Below are 14,933 nucleotides of genomic sequence, written 5' to 3'. Positions count from 1 at the left end.
TTTTTGTTTTTGGCACGATGTTTTTGAGAAGGTCAAAATCTACTTTTAAATTGCCCGTTGAAATTCCTGGATGGGAATCAACGCCGTACGAGGCATTGGCTCATGAGTGGGCTGATTGTACTGGTTTGAGTGAGAATTGGAGTTCTTGTTTGGAAGCGGCGGATCCGGCTCATGTGATTGCTTGCTTGCAGAAAGCGCCGATTGTGAAGGGCGAGGAGCTACCTATCTTAGGACGCAGAGGTTGGATTGTATTGTATGCGTACAGGATTGTACATGAGAAATTTGTGAAATTGCAACGTCAATGTACTGATCTTGATGAAAATTTTGTTGAAGTGCAAAATGCTCACACTCTTTTGAGATGTCAAAACAAATTGCTTGCCGACAAACTTGAAACTTATCAAACTATTGCTGAAAGAGCTGCTGTTCGTATTGCTAAATACAAATATAAGAATCGTCGTGGTCGAGTTAGCAAACAAAAAGTGCGTCTGGTCGGATGCTTCTGACAAATGTGATGATTTCGGCGAGCGTGGTCGGTATAATAAATCTGACGACCTTTATCGATCTGACTGTCTCTCTAAATCTGTTGATCGGGTTCCTTGTGATCCTCGTACTGAGGTTTCTGCGCATTCCGTTTTTCGACGAAAGTTACAGCAGGCTCCTGGTAATCCTAATGGTATTCCTTTGGATAGCTTAGAAGACTTTACGCACAAGAAGTTAGTGATATTTTGGAACGATTTCGACAACGGCCCAGTGAGGCTTTGCTTACGTGGATGGTGCGTCTCTTTGAATTGGGTGCTGCTGGCATCATGTTGGATATGGGAGATGCTTTGAAGTTTTGTTTTTTGAGTTCTGATTCTACTGTACAGGATCATTTCCGACACTATAATGGCAATGGTCAAATTAGTTTGCTTCAATTAGCGACTGATGGCTGTAATCACAAGTACCCTACTGAATCTGACTGGCCTCTGAATGACAAGCCATGGTATACTTTGAGAGATGCGGCACAAAGACTTAAAGAGGAGGTGATGAAGACTGCGATTTTTCTGAGTACATCTGATAGATTATTGGATGGTTTGTTGACGTCTTCTGTGCGGAACCGCATTATCCGTTCTTCCGCTGTTGCATTTAAACAAGTTATGATGACATTGCTGATCAATCAAACTGGTAACCCTTTGTCTTTAGTGCTTGAATCTGTACGGCAGCTTGGTGAATTGGGCGAATGGCTTAAACCTGAAAGACAATCCAGACCTGAGCGTCGTACTGGTGGAAATTATCAGTTTACTAGACGTGATATGTTTCTTGCCCTGTTGGATGATGGCGTGAAGAGAGAAGAGATTGATGGTGAACCTAATAATCGTTTGTGGGCTATGTTTCGCAAACGCGGTTTGGATAGAAAGGAGGGTGCTAGACGTGTACGAAAAAATGATTTGGATCGTGAATATTCTGATGACAGTGGGGATGACAGACGTCGTGACGATTCAGATCGGCATGATAGACGACAGAATGAGAGAGATGTGCCCCCTCACCGTGAGAGAGAGAGGGGAAGAGAGGGAGAGAGAAAGAGGGAGAGAGATGAGCGTGTTTAAAACAGATACAGGGATGAAAGGGATCAGTCCCCTGAAATAAGGAGAAGAGAGGAACGACACAGGTTTTCTGAACGTAATTCACAATACAATGTAGATGACAAGAACCCGTTTCGTGACGGGAAAGGGTACGAGCAAGAAGTTACATTGTCTAAAAAATTTGAGAGTCTTTACCCTGATCTGTCTTGGTTGTCAGAACGCAATAAAAATGACTAGGAAATAGGTCAAGCTCCAGTACGCAGTTGGGCTCACAAAGACAATAGACCCTATGTAGATATTGAAATTTTTTGGAGACATCGTAACATACAGAGGGCCCGAGCATTGGTAGATACAGGAGCGGAGGCCACTTTAATTTATGGAAACCCAAAGAAATTCAAAGGACAATTTTTCACAAATACTGGTTTAGGTGGAAAGGAAACTCCCGCAGTACAAACAAATGTTGAAATGAAAATAGGTAGAATTCCCCGAAAAGAATACTCTGTTTTGGTTGTACCACTCTTAGAATACATAATTGGATTTGATATCTTAAAAGGTATGACTTTATATTTAGATGATGGATGTTTTCAATTTGGAAATAGAAGTTATATATCTTCCAGACCTGTACGAGTTGGCCGTTTGAGAATGCCTCCTATAAAAATTCCCTAGGCTACAAAAGTTATTTCTCAAAAACAGTATCGTATTCCAGGTGGGCATGAAGAAATTAGTGCTACTATTCAGGACCTAGTGAATGCAGGAGTTATAACTCCGATTACTTCTGCTTGGAATAATCCCGTTTGGCCGGTACGTAAAAGTGACAATTCTTGGCGCATGACTGTTGATTACCGCAAATTGAATAAACATACACCTCCTTTGACTGTTGCAGTACCAGACATTTTTACCTTGATTGAAAGAATTCAAAAACACCCAGGAATGTGGTATGCTTCTATTGACATTGCCAATGCTTTCTTTTCAATTCCAATTGCGCCTGAGTGTCAGGAACAGTTCAGTTTTACATGGAATGGACGTCAAATGATGTTCAGAAGTCTTCCCCAAGGCTATGTACACAGTCCTACAATCTGTCACCGGCTGGTGGCAGAACATTTAGCTGAAATACCCATAAATCCACAGATACAGATGTGTCATTATATTGATGACATTTTGATTCAAGGTTAAACACAGGATCAAGTTCAGACTCAGTTAGACCAGGTTATCAATCATTTACGAGATAAAGGTCGGGAAATGAATCCCGACAAATTACAAGGTCCAGCACAAAGTGTAATATTTTTAGGCATTAATTGGCATAAAGGAAACAGAGAAGTAATTCCACAAGTAAAACAGAAAATTATTGATTTTGCAGTTCCCCGGAACAGAAAAGAAGCCCAGAGATTCATTGGTTTATTTGCTTTTTGGCGTCAACATATTCCACATTTGAGTCAGATATTAACCCCTTTGTACAGAGTCACTCGTAAAAATAATGCGTTTGAATGGAATAAACTGCAGCAAGATGCGTTTGATTTGGCGAAAGAAGCGATCCAGTATGCTTTGGATCTGTGGCCTGTACGTGATGGTGATGTGGATCTGAATGTGTCTGTGCAAGGTCCTTACATGAATTGGAGTTTGTGGCAAAAACAAGGCAGAAATAAAGTACAGCTAGGTTTCTGGACTAAAAAGTTACCCGATGCTGGTGAGCGTTACACACCCTTTGAAAAACAGTAACTTGCATGTTATTGGGCTCTGGTGGATACCGAGCAATTGACTTTGGGACATGATGTGATTTTGAGACCTGAAATTCCTATTATGCAATGGGTTCTGAGTTCGCCGAAAACTCATCGAATTGGACATGCTCAAGAGGCGAGTGTGATTAAGTGTAATTGGTACAAATAAGACAGAGCACGTGTGGGACCGAAAGGTGTTGCAACGTTACATAAGCAAGTGGCGCTGGCGCAATCGAAAGAGACTGAGAGTGATTGCTCCATACCTATAGTACAGGAATCCCCTGTTAAGTGGGGTAAGCCATTTGATGATTTGTCCGCGGAGGACAGAAACCATGTGTGGTTTACGGATGGTTCAGCGAGGTACATAGGAGAGAAGAGGCATTGGAAGGCAGTGTCGAATAATCCTGTCACGCAAAAATTGCTGAGTACAACTGGTGAAGGAAAAAGTAGTCAATTTGCTGAATTGTATGCTGCTTACCAAGTTTTAAAACAGGAACTGCCTGGTACGTGTCACATTTTTACTGACTCCTGGTCCACTGCTATTGGATTGGCGGTCTGGTTACCCACATGGTATGCTCGCAATTGGGAATTACATTCTAAAGAACTTTGGGGTAAAGAATTATGGCAAGAAATTTGGGAATTGCTTCCGCAAAGTACAGTTACCATCTTTCATGTGGATGCCCATACACCAATAGACTCCCTTGACAAATTCTTTCACAATATTGCAAATGAGAAATCTAAATTTGCTGAGGCAGTGGTGGACATGCAGAATTCTGATTAGGTGGGATTGGCGAAATGGGCCCATCAGAAAGCAGGACATTTCGGAGAAAGAGCCACTAGCAGGTGGGCTGCTGACCGAGGAATTTATATTCCTCTAAATTTAATTAAAGATACTATAATGCATTGTCCTGTCTGTCAACATTCTAGACAACGAAAAGTACCCCAAATTGTTAGAGGACAATTATATCGAGGTAAATTACCCGCTCAAATTTGGCAGATTGATTATATCGGTCCACTTCCCATGAGTAAAAATTGTCAATACATATGCACCATTGTAGACACTTATAGTGGTCTTTCAGTGGTCTTTCCCTGTAAACGAGCTACTCAAGTAAATACCATCAAAACATTGCAATTAATTATGCTGTATTATGGTGTCCCATTTCAAATACAATCTGATAATGCATCCCATTTTAAAGGAAGATTGGTACAGGAATTTTGTGTGGAAAACAACATTGAATGGGTGTTTCACATACCGTACTACCCACAGGCAGCAGGCCTTGTGGAGAGAATGAATGGTTTGCTAAAAGATCAATTGCGTAAATTATCTGATGACAAATATAAGAATTGGAGAGATCATTTGTTTCATGCACTGTTGATTTTGAATAATCGCCCCTATTTAAATGCTGACTCCCCATTAATGCGTTTATTTCCTTCAGCTGTTGATGCTAGACCAAATACAGTTAATAAGACTGTAATGTATTGGGAAATTTCCCCTGGAGCCCTAGCTCCATGCAGAGCAACCCCAGGTTCTGCAGGCTTAGACCTGCATGCCATGAATGACATTACTTTAAAAGGAAGAGATCGAGCTGTCATTGAAACTGGCATTGGTGTCAGAATACCGACAGGAAGTTTTGGATTATTTGCCCCGAGATCGGGCCTGGCCTTAAAAGGCATCCAAGTGCTTGGAGGTGTAATTGACAGTGATTATCAGGGAGAGATTAAGGTACTCTTGCTGAATAGCAGTGATGTTGATTTACCAATACATAAGACAGATGGAGTTGCTCAATTGCTAATCATGCCTGGTTTCAGTGGCGAGATTCAGAAAGGCACCGCCCCAACTCTATTAACTGTTCGAGGACAAAAAGGTTTTGGCTCCACCGATAATCCAGGAGCGAGAGTATGGGTGCAGTCGCCTAAAAATCCCCCTGAGCAAGCTGAAATTATTGCAACCGGTCATGATAATACGGTACTTGTCATGAGACCAGGGAAAGATAGCTGGGAAGCAGTCCCAGCTGATAAATTTTACTTACTAGAATGAATATTGCCTGTATTTGATTTTATTTTCAGATCATTTTCTGGACTGCTGTTGTAGGATGTGCCGGCGCTGGACTCCTTTTGGCCTGCTACGCCGGGAGTGGAAAGAACCCCCATACTTTGGTTGATTCACTAACCAGGAGACATCGTTCCTTTGCTGCGTGGGATTCATCATCTAACTTTTGGACAACCCTAGCACGGAGAGTGACGAACTCCCCACATTTCTGTTTGACACGATGCGTTCGGTAACGGACATATTAGCGACCTGTTTGATTGCCGTTCCAGCTTCCTTGGAGACCCTTGCCCATATTTTCAATATATCAAATGCCCCTCCTAACATTATTCTAGGTGACTTTGCAACCCATGAGTACTCTCCTTTATGTACGGTGCTGTCAGACCCAGTACCACCAATTCATTCCCAGATAACTACATATAATATCACACAGGGTGATCTATGTTTCTTCCTCACATGTGATCCGAGTGCCATAACTGAATGTGTTCGTCTGAAATTGAAAGGTGCCACTTTATTTACAGATCACGAAAAAACTTTTTATGTTCTCAAAGACTACCCAAATTCTGTACTTCAGTCAAGAACAATATGACCTGCAAAAGTCTTGTAGTCACCCCTAGCCACTATCGTACAATGTTATTACCTTCTGGATGGCTTTTCTCTTGTGGCAATACATCTTGGCCCTATATTCATGCAAATATTACCGGAGGACCCTGTGCTATTACTAGATTAAGCTTGCTAATGTTTTCTTCACATCCTAATGCGAATTCCCGAATAGCCCGTGATGCTGTAATATTGGACGACAATTGTGACTCTTCACTACATTTATTTTCTGAATCTGAATATCTTAGTTTGGCTTTCTCTATTTTAGGTGTTCCTGCCTTGTCAGTGTATAATGCTAAATCTATTGGAAAAATGGCCTGCTGGATGGTTAAATCCATCAATCACACTTCCATGGTTCTATCTGACTTGCTATTAGATGCCCAAGGTGAGCGTAGGGCAATTCTACAAAATAGAGCTGCTATAGATTACCTTTTACTCAAACATGGTCATGACTGTTCTGACTTTGAGGGCCTTTGCTGTTTCAATCTATCAGACCACACTAGGTCGATTCAAGTTCATACTGACAAACTCCACGATTTGACCCAAGAAGTTAGAAAACACATAGACCAGGGTTGGTTTGACTGGCTTTTTAGTTGGTTACCAGATTTACATTCTTTACGTCAAATATTAGGGGGTACCCTGCTTGCTATTTGTATTTCAGTTGCTATTTGTTGTTGCATTCAGTGTATTCCTTCTTTAATTCAAACCTGCAGATGGCGAACTAGATCCAGATCTGTCAACTTTGTTTCATATTATTCTTCAACAGACGTTAGTTCCATTTAACGAATATTAGTAGCCTAAAGTCAAGAGTGAAATGTTCTGACCGGGTTTTTTGTTCTATTTTTGAGTGATGGTGACTTTAGCCTACTATCATTCTAATAGAGGGATTAGAGCCTTAGATTTGGCCTATTTACAAGATGGATCCATTGATCTTGACATAATTCCCTGTTCTTTTCTCTATTTTAGGGCCTATAAGCTTATGTTAGGGGATAGATTCCTTAGTATTGGTATTATATCTTCCTTTTGTAAGGTTATTAGTATATTTTTGATAGAGTTATTCATCTTTCAGCTTACTTCGGGCCTTGTAGGCCCCGAACGTGAGAGACTCCATCTTTCTTTCTGCCTCGGCTGCTTGAGATGCTTGTAGGTCAAATGTGATGTTTTAGTTATAAGGTGTTGTTCGCTTGGAGAGAACTGGCTCGAGCTGGCCCTTATCGAATGACTGTATTTTTCTTCGTGTCGAAGACGCAACATCAGGCAGGCCGGCCGGCTGAGAACGTGTCCTTGGCACAGGGTGGTACAAGAATTTGGTGGGCGGCAGGTTACTGGCTGGAAATTTCCATGCATGAAGAGGGTTCTATATTAGCGAAAGTACAGAGAGGAGGAGCAGTCATTCAGTCAGTTTGTCGACGGCAGCTAGTCGTTAGCATTTTGCAGTTAATCAACTTGGAGCAGACAGTCGCCATTTTGAAGTCTGAAAAGACCGAAGGCTGATGATCTCTCCGAAAGATTGAAGTTACTTTAATTGGAGCAGTTGGTGAGCTTTGATGCTGAGATCAGAGCATGCAGAGTGAAGAAGTTAGTGGAGCGGACGAATACTAGAGCGGCAGAAACTGAATTATAAGATCGAAGTTGGAAGGTGAAGATAGTCCGTGACAGAGAGGAGAGAGGAGTAGTGCAGAACGACGAGAGTGAAACAGACGAAACAGAGAACAAGAGAGAGGTTCCAGTGACTTGGAGGGGAGCAGAGGAGACAGAGCATAGCGGTGCAGACGTGTGTCCGTGATTGCAGGGGTGATCCTAAGATGAGCCAAGGCACAGACGAGAAGGGAACCCAGATGACAACTGAGTCCAGACTTCGTACTCATAAGGTGACGTTGACCCTTTCTTATTAGCGCGCACATACATATCTTAATTTTTTCCTTTGCTTTTCAGGCTATATGTTATATTGCAGTGTTATATCATTATTATAATTTGCTATTGTGTAATAAAGGGACCCCAGTTCTTAGTGAACCACTGTGCAGGTGTTGTTTTTCATGATAAGACTAACCTTTCTTCTAGCCAGATGCTGTTATGTGGACCGATGTGTTTCCCGTCCGGGTAAGTGGTAACTGATCAATGGAGCAAGGAGCGCCTAAATCAGAGAATAACCTTTGCATGTTGTAATTTGGCCATTCTTGTGTGAGAGGATTGAACTGCCTATCTGCCACATAAAGGATAATATTGTGTATGAGACATCCCCAGTAGATATTAGATATATAGCGAAACTTCCCAACAGAGAGAGAGAGAGTTGAAGGTATCAATAGGACAGTGATCGCCGTTGTGTAGCGGCGTTAGTGAGAGCACCGGAGGGATACGGTGTGTATCGTCACACGATTGTGGCGGCAGCGCGAGCACCGGGAGGATGCGGTGTTTAACGCCACCTGATTGTGTCAGTAGTGAGAGCATCGGGAGGAAACAATGTGTATACCCGCAGGACTGCGGCTTGCGCAAGCACTGATTGAGGTCGGTGTGTAATGGTAAGTGATCAGTACTGCCCCCTTCACTATGAGGAGGCGGGTAGCATAGTCTGGGCCTGAGTTGCCGCGAGACTATAAGGTATGAGTGTGGTGTAGAATATGGAATTCCGTAGCCATTAGTGATTGTTTCTAGTAATCCCTACGGATTTAGGGGTGTTGGTAATAGTATAAGCTTGTATATTGCTAATTCCCCATCCCCAGAGAAGGTATCTAGGTACCGAGGTAAGTAGGTCCTGAGGAGGGAGGTGGTTACGTTTCGGCCAGGTTGGTGGTGTCTTGGTGAGCTGATCCTATCTGGTCTGAAAATCCGGTTGTTACAGTGGTAAAGGTGTTTTCAGAGTTTAGGTATGAGTAAGGGCATTGGGTTGTAAGGGTGTAATTAGGGTTTAGGGATGGTTGAGTTTAGGGGTTGGGAGTCACTAAGGTAATATATATAGCCAAAAGGTTATATATATATCCAAACAAACCCCTGCTCCAAATGGAAGGCACTCACAGGAAGGCTGTGTTTTGAGGCATTTATTGTACCATAGGACTCCTCCGACCCGGCAGACAAGAGAGACCAGCTTCGGCTGTCAAGCAGCCTTCCTCAATCAATGTATTGGAGATCTCCAGTAGGTAGTTATAGTTTGTCAATTGATATACAGTTCTAAGGGTGTGAATAAAGTTCTATCAGGATATAAGGGATCAGGATAAAGGTGTCCTGACCCCATGGGACAGAGGTGTCTGTGAGGGACCCCTCATGAGCAAGAAATTGTCCAACAATATTTGTTTTGGGGTGCACGAGGATCTGTGGATCCACCGTGGCACTGAGCGCAGCTCTCCATGTGAATCCATCATGGATCAGCAGATCCAGATCCTAATTTTAAAAAAGCACTCACAGAACTACTCAACTACTCACTCACTCACATATCCACTTATACACCCACATAGCCACTCGCATACCCACTCACACATCCATACAGCCACTCACACACACACTCAGGGACCAAGAACAACACTTACACACCCACTCACACACCCACACAGAGACCCAGAGAACCACTCACACACACACCCACTCAAAGACCCACATAGGTACTAGCACAGCCATATACACACCCATGCAACTACTCACACACCCAAACAGCCATTCAGACACACTAAACCACTCACAGACCTTCAAGCTACTCACACATGCACTCACACACACACTCACACACCCACACAATGACTCACACAGTGACTCACACCCACTCACACATCCATACAGCCACTATATGCACACTCCTACAGCCACTCACACACCCACTCAAAGACCCAGAAAAAACTCACTAACTAGCGTGCACACTCATAGAGCCACACACAAGACCCCCTCAGAGACCCAGAGAACATTTCACACACCCACTCACAGACCCACAGAGGCACTCACACACACCCACTCATAGAACCACACTGCCACATACACACCTACACACAGACCCACACTGATACACTCACTCACTTAAAGACCCCCCACAGCAAGTCACACAGGCACCGACAAACTCACTACACACCCACTTACACATCTACGCAACCACTTACACACCCAGGTTACAAAGTCATTATAGTTAGGAAATAGCATTAACAAACTGATGAAATTCACTGAAAAAAACATAGGTTACAAGGACATTATAGTTAGGAAATAGAATTAAAAACAAACTTAGAAATTTATTAAAAACCAAAGGTTAAATGTACATAATAGTTAGGTTCAGATTTTACACACATAAAACCATAGAAATTCAGAAGGCATAGTTATAGTTATCTCAGGTAACTTCAACTCAATGACTAAGGTAACTATAACTTAAACCCTTACCATGCACTGCTAATTACCCCACATATTACAGCATGCACTGCTAATTATCCCACATATTACTTCATTCATAACATCTTCTAGTACAATATTGATAATATCAGTGCAACATTTGCTGTGAAATTATTGATGAGAAAACTGTGCATGGCCGGGGAGTGAGTTATAGTTACTTGAGATAACTAAACCTGCTGAATTTCTATGGTTTTGTGTGGGTACTATGTATATATAAATATATTTAAAAAAAGGGCATTCACTTGCCTGATATATACTTATATTTTCATTATAGATGTATGCATGGTAAAAACTTGTTTGGTAAAGGCAATTCGTGGAAACATTATTGAGAAGTAAAGGCTACATCCAAATGGCATGCATGCTTCCATCATACATCTGATACCTTAGCACAATTAAGCCGTGTTTCACATTTTAAATAGTTTAATGCCCATTCCAGATACCCACCCTAATACCACAGACATCTGAACAGGTCAGGTGACCCTGGTTACAGTACAACAAGGCAAGAAGATTATTTTCTTTACAACCTCTCACTGTAATTGACAGCGTTTACATTTGTCTTTAAATTAGAGAAGTTTCACTCTTTGCATTCTTCTTATCTCTTGTATCCCATGCTCAATTAACTTTAAGAGCAATAATGTTTCCTATGAAATTATAGGTTGACTACATTAATATCCGTGCGCCATATCTCCAAATTCAAATTATGTGCTTCTCAATGTTCTTAAAAAAAAGCTTCATGTCTGTTTTTTTTTTATTTAGAGCCACTGTTGCATCCAGTAAACCTTAGCTCGCATGGAATAACCTTTCTGATCTTGCCAGTTTGCTGGATATTAAGAGTTACAAGGTTAAACCTTTTCTATTAAATTTAAGAACTTGACATTTCTCTTCTGTTTCGCATTTTCCCTTCATCTTAAATGACTAGATTGACAAGAATGATTAATCCACAGGTTTTCATAACACATTTCCTAAGATTGTGCCTTTGTTAAATTCATTTTAACTTCAAATTATAGATTATCCTTGAGGATTTCAACATCTTTAAGGAGCATTTATTAGCTAGGCATTTATCTGAATGGCAACTACATGTCAGAAAAGAACTCATGAGAATCAAGCCATCCAATATACTCCATTAATCAGTGATGAAGTAACTACTTTCAATGCTTACTTTAGTTCTCAAAATTGTATACTTCTTATTTTCCTGTTTATTAGTCTCTTCTACATTGTTGCATTTTGCACTAAAATGAAAAACTTTGTGAAACTGTACAACCGACATTCACCCTGGCAGTCCTGTTTTTAGGTTTTCCACTCCTGGATGGCAACGCAGGTAGAAGCTGTAGGAGAGTAGGGTCTGCTTCCTGCGGTTGCCCCCACTTTTTGCTGTGATTCTCTGGTTTTTCGACTTTAGTGTGGCTGTGGTCCTGCTAATCAGGCCCACAGCCCAGCTGTTCTCTCTCTAAATTGATACCATGTACTTTAGGTACATACCAGATTAGTTACTGGGTCACACTTGTGAGCCCCTATATAGTGTACCATAGGTACCCAGGGCATAGGTGCACCTTAGGCCTACCAGGGGCTGCAGCATGCATTGTGCCACCCCTGGTTTGCCTTCCAAACTGACACCACAGGTCTGTTCATACAGCCTGGGTAAGGTGGTGTAATCACCCCTTACTTAGATATAGTATACCTATATCTATATATAAATATAGACACATATACACCTATAAGTCACTCCAATGGCAGGCCTTAACAATCCTGGATTCAGAGTGCTTGGTTTTATGTGAGAGGGTGCCCTAGCATAAGCTGATCCCCTCTGCAGCTTTCGGAACTATCTCCTATATGTGAGAGGGTGCCCTAGCGTGAGCTGAGCCCCTCCGCAGCTTTCGGAACCATCTCCTTATAGCTGTTCTGTGATATAGCCATACCATAAACTCTTCAGTGCATTATAATCCTCACGGTTAATGCTAACTTTGGTTTGGCTTTATCAAAACATGTTGTGTAAGGTGTCAAACACTTTGAAATACTACCCTCCCCCCTGCCAGTCCTGGCGGTGGGGGTAGCATTCCACCCTTCTAGAGGGAGAAGACATGTAGTTACTGGTTTACCCGGTTAAAGTTAAACAGAGCCTCAGCATCACAAAATGGATGCTGCTGCCACAGACACAAGTCTGACCTCCTGTTGCTGGACGAAACTCCGGCAGGGGAGGGCTGGAAATAGGTTTCCTGTCCAGGGAGGTGCCAGCACCTCCCCAGACAGGCTTTTGTGTATTGGGGCAGGGAGGGCTGCATTCAGTTAATGCTTTCCAGACACTGCCTGGGGCACACAAGGTGCTCCATGCATTTCCCAGTTCAAACCGGTTGCTGGGGCACTCTGCCCCAGCTCTGGCGCGAAACTGGACAAAGGGAAAGGGGTGTAACCACCCCCTTCCCAGGTCCACCCATAGGAGGGTCCTTAAGGGTAGTCCAGCCCCTAAACTTAGTAAAAGTATAGGAGCCAAGTCACTAGGAATTATGATTACCCTGGATGAAACTTTGAAACATAAATCCTGGACCTTCGACATTCTATTTCGACTGGAAGATGGAAGACATCTCCCTTGTGGTCAAGGAGTGACCACCCTGTTCAAACAGGCACCAACAGCAACTTTGCCAGTCTGCATTTTCGAGGCTCCCGCCAGATCCCGAAAAATCTGTGACACAGGACATGGACTTTCAAACATCTTTGACCCAGACCTTTGCTCACAGCAAAGCTGAGACCCGTGGCCAACATGAGAGACATGGGACCGGAACACCTGGACATCCTGCATTTTGCAAACTGCACTCACTTCACAATGTTACTCGAAGTCGTGCATTGGGGTGCTTGAAGCCACAAAGCGGAGCACCATTTGCACTGAAGATCAGAGGCCCCCACTCCACGAGTGACCCGTGGGCCCCACTTTTGCATTTCAGCTCAACACATCTTCCCGGTTCCTACTCTGTTGGGTAGTGAACCCCCCGAAGAATTCCTTTTGAATCTAACTTTCTTTTCTGGTAGCTCCAGGCTTTCTTCAACTTCCCTGCAAAGGAGAAGTTCCTCAGACCTTGCTGGTCTGTACCGAAGCCAATCTTGACATCCTGCATGGGTGGCGTTGGCCAAGGCTTGTTGGGTCCAGTCCAGATACTGACACGGCAGTCAACTAGATCCTTTGTGGGACAGCTAGAATCCAGCTCCTGGATGTTGTCGATGCCTCCTGGTCCTCGTAGCAGAAGAGACAAACTTCACATCTTCACCTGAAATCATCCAACATCTGGTGGCATCTTTCTATCACCGCCCTGGTCACTGGAAGTGACCCAGACTCTGTCCCTTCTGCTTTCAGGTTCTACAGATCTTCTATCCACCCTTGGATCCACCCGGACACTCTTCCTCTGGACGCCTGCAGTACTTCTTTGCAGCTCTCCATTGAAAACGACGACGAAACCCAACACGAAAAGACACCTATGCACCCAGCTTCCCTGGGTGAGGTAACACGAGTACTCCAGTGCTCCCATGGGTCTTGACTCTCGAAGTGTCCTAGTTTAAAAGGGTTTCGTCGTAGTCCAGCCGGAAGTGTCCTTAAATTGTATATTTGTAACATCTTCTTTTCCCATAGAAAGTCAATGGTAACCCGCGGCTGTGTTTAGGCACTGCACATGTCTCCCATGGTCCTCCTACTTCTTAACCCTTGGTTGTTTAGAGTAGCCCCAGCGATTCCACAGGCCCCAGGCCTGCTTTCTAATTCTCTTGTGGTTCTTATTCCTCTATTTTAGTATATGGTTTGTGAGGCCCCTAGGGCATAACGTATACTGTGCAACTTATCGTATAGTAATTGAGTAACTTGTATTGTACTTTTACCTCCGACCTCATAAAGAGTGCAGAGGGGTTGTGTTTAGAATAAATACATATATATTTGATATATACCTTGTGTGGTGCCCTTTCATTTGGTACTCAAGGAATTATAATTGGTAAAACAACTTGCTTAATACGCTCTCTGAAGTCTTAGCCTGATGACTGCTGGTCCATGCTACCACTAGGATAGCTTTCTATAAGGTTGACTTTACAACCACCATCAATAAGGGTTGATTAGACTGGTGCAAGGTGCCCACTAGAACTAGTGGATATCATATGCCAGGCTACCTTCTCACAGAAGCCATGAAGAAAGAATTCTCTAGACAAATAGTTTTTTGCAACAAAGCTTTCATTGGGTGTGCAACTAAAACAGTGTACGAAAGTAAGTTTCAGACAGCATTTTGAAAATCGGGGTGTGGTGGAATTTTATGTTCTTGTGGTGCACTTACGCAACAAAACTTCCACGTTTATGGTGAATTTCCAAATGTACAACCTAAAAACAGGTGGTAGAATTATGGGTATTTGTGTAAGGCACCCAGCAGAATGGGGTAAACATTCTCACAGGTATTTTCTCTATCTGGAAAATGTACTGAAGTTCGCTCCTTTTCCAAGAATGTCTGACCTTTCAGGGTGGAGCAGAGGCGGGAATCTAACAGAGTCCTAAGAGTTGGTCTGATATAACAGTGTGTTGGCCGTTTTTTTGATGTTTGCGATACTGTTTAAAGGTCCGCTGGGCCGGTTTTTACTTATGAAGTTTCTGACATTATCACAAGGTTGCCTTCAGCAAACACAAATGTA

The sequence above is a fragment of the Lissotriton vulgaris genome, chromosome 4_1, assembly GCF_964263255.1.
Source record: "Lissotriton vulgaris chromosome 4_1, aLisVul1.2, whole genome shotgun sequence".
In the NCBI taxonomy this organism is placed as follows: domain Eukaryota; kingdom Metazoa; phylum Chordata; class Amphibia; order Caudata; family Salamandridae; genus Lissotriton; species Lissotriton vulgaris.
The sequence above is the reverse complement of the archived record's forward strand: the minus strand, read 5'-3'. Positions refer to the sequence as shown.